Source organism: Phaenicophaeus curvirostris, chromosome 8 (assembly GCF_032191515.1).
Source record: "Phaenicophaeus curvirostris isolate KB17595 chromosome 8, BPBGC_Pcur_1.0, whole genome shotgun sequence".
NCBI lineage: Eukaryota > Metazoa > Chordata > Aves > Cuculiformes > Cuculidae > Phaenicophaeus > Phaenicophaeus curvirostris.
Window position 1 is genome coordinate 37,949,168 of NC_091399.1, and position 5,187 is coordinate 37,954,354.

Sequence of the window (5,187 nt, forward strand, 5' to 3'; positions counted from 1 at the left end):
CACAGGAGAGCTGGGGGTCAGTCTCAGCTCAGTTACCAGGTGGCTACGTGACCTTCATCGAGTCACTTTGCCTCTATTTCTTATCCACAGTCTGGATAGTAATAGTTACTACTGCTGGTAAATCTTCAGGATCCAAAGTCCAAAAGCACCTTATAGCATTCAGCAACAGGAACAGTACAAAAATATAGAGATGATAGAAATCTGAGTAATCTTACGGTGCTTATTTTTATTCTGCATATGCTATTGCTGCAGTAGTCCAGGCTGAAAGGTTTGTAAGCATTTGGTTGTCAGTAAATTGTTGAAGAGTTTTAGTGGCAGATGAAAGTGCTGCAGAGGCTAATATTGGATTGAAAACTTGAACGCTTCACAAAGCTGAATAACATTAGACCTCTGGGGATTTCTGAATGTGAAGACAAAAGATCGAAGACAAAATATCAGACCAGATTGTGACCAACACTTGTGAGCAAAGCTACAAATAAATGGCTGGATCAGCAAAAGCCTTCTGAAAACATGGCAACAGAAAAATGACAGCAGATGAAACAGCCACACAATGGAAGCAGAAATATTCATTAATAATTATGCTATTTGATAAAGCCTCTCACATTCCTCAGCCTTCAGGAGGACTAATTCTTTAAGAGGGAAGTTGAGGAGTTATTCACAGGGTAGAACGGCTTGGCACAATAGCAGACCGAAACCAAACTTGCATTTCATAAAAAAGGATGTGAGAAGTGAGGCTGTGGTTTATGCCTGGACCGACTTCACTGAATGTCAGCATCACTGCATGTCAAATCCCATGAAAAAAAAAGCAGTGGGAGCAGGGTTCAGATAAATGACCAAAGAAAGCATTAACACGATAAATAGAAACTAATTATAGAAGCGATCTATTAGAGGAGATTTCAGAACTGCTGCTTACCACAGAAATCAAGATTTTCCTTATCAGAGAGGAATTACTCTTGCCACAAGAATATTAGAAGAACCCACAAATCTTCACCTCTTAAAGGATGCAGGGTGACACTGTCTTGCACATCGCCTATATGATTTCCTAGAACGGCACTGTTGGAGCCGCAAGCTTGGTTCCTGGAAGCAGAGCTGCATGTGCTTGGGCCATGGGCTGATATTCAGCAGCCTGAGCTATTGTGCCACCTCATCCACCTCTAGTGGTCCCACCTCTTCCACAACACTGACCTGAGTCATGGTCCTGTACAGTAAATGGAATCAAAGATCTAGTCATAAATTCCAAATAATACCATCTGTGATTTGGCTTTGTTTATTCCTATATTCAACACTGAATTAATGTTGCCTTCTTTGAGGTTCAAGTGTTAATGATGGCTTTCATGTAGGTGCTGCATGCTGGGCTGGTGACCACTGAGGGCTGGTGTGCAGTGTTGGTATGGCTGGCTCTGGCTGCTCCAGAAGTTCCTGTCCTCAGTCATCCATGGTAGCCTTGCTATTGAGAAGGCTCTTCCCTGATGCCTTGTTTATCAGCTGTTGAAATCAGCAGCTGAAGCTCAGCACTGAAGAACCAGTGTTTCTCATCCACGGGGAGAGTGGCCAATGATGGAGAGTTGGCAGCAATGCAAAAAAAAAAAACAGAGACAAAATCACAGAATCCCTAGGTTGGAAAAGACCTTTGAGAACATCAAGCCCAACTGTACCTGTCCTACTACTAAATCATATCCCTAAGCACTTCATCTACCTGTCTTTTAAATACCTTCAGGGATGATGACTCAACCACCTCCTTGGGCAGCCTGTTCCAGTGTCCGATAACCCTATCAGTGAAGAAGCTTTTCTTAATGTCCAATCTGAACCTTCCCTGGTACAACTTGAGGACACCCCCTTTTGTCCTATCACTTGAGCAAAGAGACCAACACCCATCTCTCCACAACCTCCTTTCAGGTAGTTGTAGACAGTGATAAGGTCTCCCCTCAGCCTCCTCTTCTCCAGGCTCAACAACCCCAGTTCCCTCAGCCGCTCCTCATAAGGCTTGTTCTCCAGCCCCTTCACCAGCTTCTTTACTCTCCACTGGACATGCTCCAGGACCTCAATGTCTTCCTTGTAGTGAGGGTCTCAAAACAACGCAGGATTCAAGGTGTGGCCTCACCAGTGCTGAGTCTAGGGGCATAATCACTTCCCCGGTCCTGCTGACCACGCTGTTTCTGATACAGGCCAGGATGCCGTTGGCCTTCTTGGCTACCTGGGCACACTGCTGGCTCCTGTTCAGTCGCTCTCAGCCAACACCCCAAGGTCCTGCTCTGCCAGGCAGCTCTCCAGCCACTCCTCCGCAAGGCTGTAGCATGGGGTTGTGTCCCAAGTGCAGGACCTGACACTTGGCCTTGTTGAAGCTCATCCCATTGGCCTCAGCCCATCGATCCAGCCTGTTCAGATCCCTCTGCAGAGACTCCTTCCCCTCTAGCAGATCAACACTTTTCCTCAGCTTAGTGCCATCCATGAACCTACTAAGGGTGCAGTCAATCCCTTCATATCTAGGTCATTGATAAAGATGTTGGACAGAACTGGACCCAGCACCAAGCCCTGGAGAATGTCACTTGTGACCAGCCTCCAACTGGATTTAAATCCATTTACTATCACCCTTCGGTCCCAGCCATCCAGCCTGTCTTTTACCCAGGAGAGGGTGTCCCTGTCCAGGCCAGTGCAAGCCATTTTTTCAAGCAGAATATAAAATACAAATTTAGAGCTGCAACAAAATGCAACTGCATTTTTGACAGTAAGATCAATGCAGTGCTCATGGCACAGCCAGAGACCTCTCGTTTAGTGCAATGCTGCTGCACAGCTTTGCCTGTCTGGTCCCTGGTACAATCAGATCAAGAAACTGCACTGTCTTCTGGAACCTCATCACCAAAACCAGTGAGAAACCAACAGATGTTCAGAGAAACTGAAGAAAGAAAAAGAGCAGGCTGGAAGGAGCGACCCTTCTACAGGGTAAGAAACACTAATATGAAAGAAGCCTATGAATCTCTGATGTCTTCCAGCAGGCAGAAAAAAAATGTTGGTTTTTTTTTAGTAATTGTTTCTATTTGCTGATAGGCTTGAGGCACTGGAGCAGGTTGCCCAGAGAAGTCATGGATGCCCCATCCCTGGGGGGTGATGCTTTGAGTGACCTGATCCAGTGGAAGGTGTCCTCACCCGTGACAGAGGGTTGGAACTGGATGATCACCCAATCCATTCTATGATATGATACCTTATTATATGATATTATGATTGACATGATATATGATATCATAGATACCAGTACCTGAAAGGGATCTACAAGAAAGCTGGGGAGGGACTGTTCACAAAGGCTCGTTGTGATAGGACTGGGGGCAATGGGTATAAACTGGAGAGGAGCAGATTTAGACTAGACATAAGGAAGAAATTCTTCACCATGAAGGTGGTGAGGCACTGGCACAGGTTGCCCAGGGAAGCTGTGGCTGCCCCATCCCTGGGGGTGTTCAAGGCCAGGTTGGATGGGGCTTTGGGCAGCCTGATCTAGTGGGATGTCCCTGCCCAGGGGAGGGGGGTTGGAACTGGGTGATTTCTAAGGTCCCTTCCAACCCAAACTATTCTACGATTCTGTGATGAACAAATCAGGAGACAAAAAAATTATGGCGTATATTTGAAGGAGTGGAGGTACAAACAGCATCACAACAGCCCTTCCTCAGCTGGACTAGGCCATGTGGTAAAATCAAGAGCTCCTGAGAACCTTATAGAAGAAATATATTAAATAAGCAAACACCATTCTCTCCTGGCTGACCACCGATGACAACCACAGCAGGCATTTCGGATGTACTCACGTTCTCTTGCGTGGGTTTTTAAGTCCCCAGTAATTAACTCCCAGTGCTCGGTCACTCTTATTCCTTCAACCTTGATTACTTGCCACTATTCCCTCACAATTCTTCTCTCTCAAGGCTATTTCCAAACCTACAAACTGACAAAAGCAGAGAGTGTAAGGGCTGCACCTGCTGATTTCACTTTTGAGTTGAATTCTGTTTTCTTCAATGTTTTTAACATTAGTACTTGTCCGTTTTCTGACTGGCCTCCAGCCTTCCTTGATCATCAGCTTCAACTTTCTCTGATTTTCATTAAAATAGTTGGAAAAGAGGCAGCTTTGCACCATTTAGAACTCCTTACAGTTTTACATACCATCTTTTTTTCTTACAAAGCCAATGGACACAATGACTGAATAAGCTACTCCCAGTCTTCTCTTTTGTTTTCCCTTGCTTTAGAAGTCTCCTTTTAGATGCATTTTTGATCCCAAACAGACTATTTCACCTTCCACTTCCAGAAGCTAAGCACAAATTTCCAGGATCACATACACTCCAATTTCATTACATCACTTACATTCACTTTTTTACTGTCTATAAGGAAAGTTTATATTCTTTACTCACTCCTTTTCCTTATTCTAACATTCATCGTGTCATGAGGGTGGACTGAAGCAGAAAGCATCTTGACCTCAACACCCTGAGTGCCTCCATCAATGAAGATTCTTTTTAGCTTTCTGTCACTGGAAGCTTTGCAGAAATAAGGTCAGGTAACAGCAGGCACCTGCACCTCATATCCCACAGGTGAGAGAAGCACTCTCTGCCTCACTCGTGGTAACCACTGTCATCTGCTCTTGGCAGCAAAGGAGACAGTTTGGAATTGTCCTCCTGCAAGCAAGCTCCAGCTTGGTAGCTGGTACTCCTTGATGTGCACGCTCAGCAAGCATTTACAGCCCCGCTTTGGCACATGCTCCGTTTTTCACACAGGTTTCATGCTAGTGAAAGCCAGGCTGCTGGAATAGCAAGGCTGCTGCTGCTGCTGGGTCACAGCCTGAGGTGTATGGGATTAGGCTTTAACCACTGACAGCCTCTTTCTTCGCCCTCCTCTGCTGCAGCTCTCTCTGCTTCACTACCAGTGCTCCTGAGGACCTGGCCACGGTCACCACCAGATATCACACCTTCTTCTGTCAAATGCTGCTGGTGCTTTCCTGAGCTTCATTTTCAGAATCGCAGACATCCCCTCTTCTCAGAGAACTGATGACTCCATACTTTCCTTGACATCATCCCTTGCCTGGTGGAGCAGAGAGGTTGGCACAGCGTCCTCTAAGCAGCTCTGTTTGCAGCAGACCTCGGGCTTGTGCTCTTCTGTTGTGGTCAAGCACAGGCAGAGGTTTTGGTGAGACATCTGACTGCAGGGAACACACTGTTT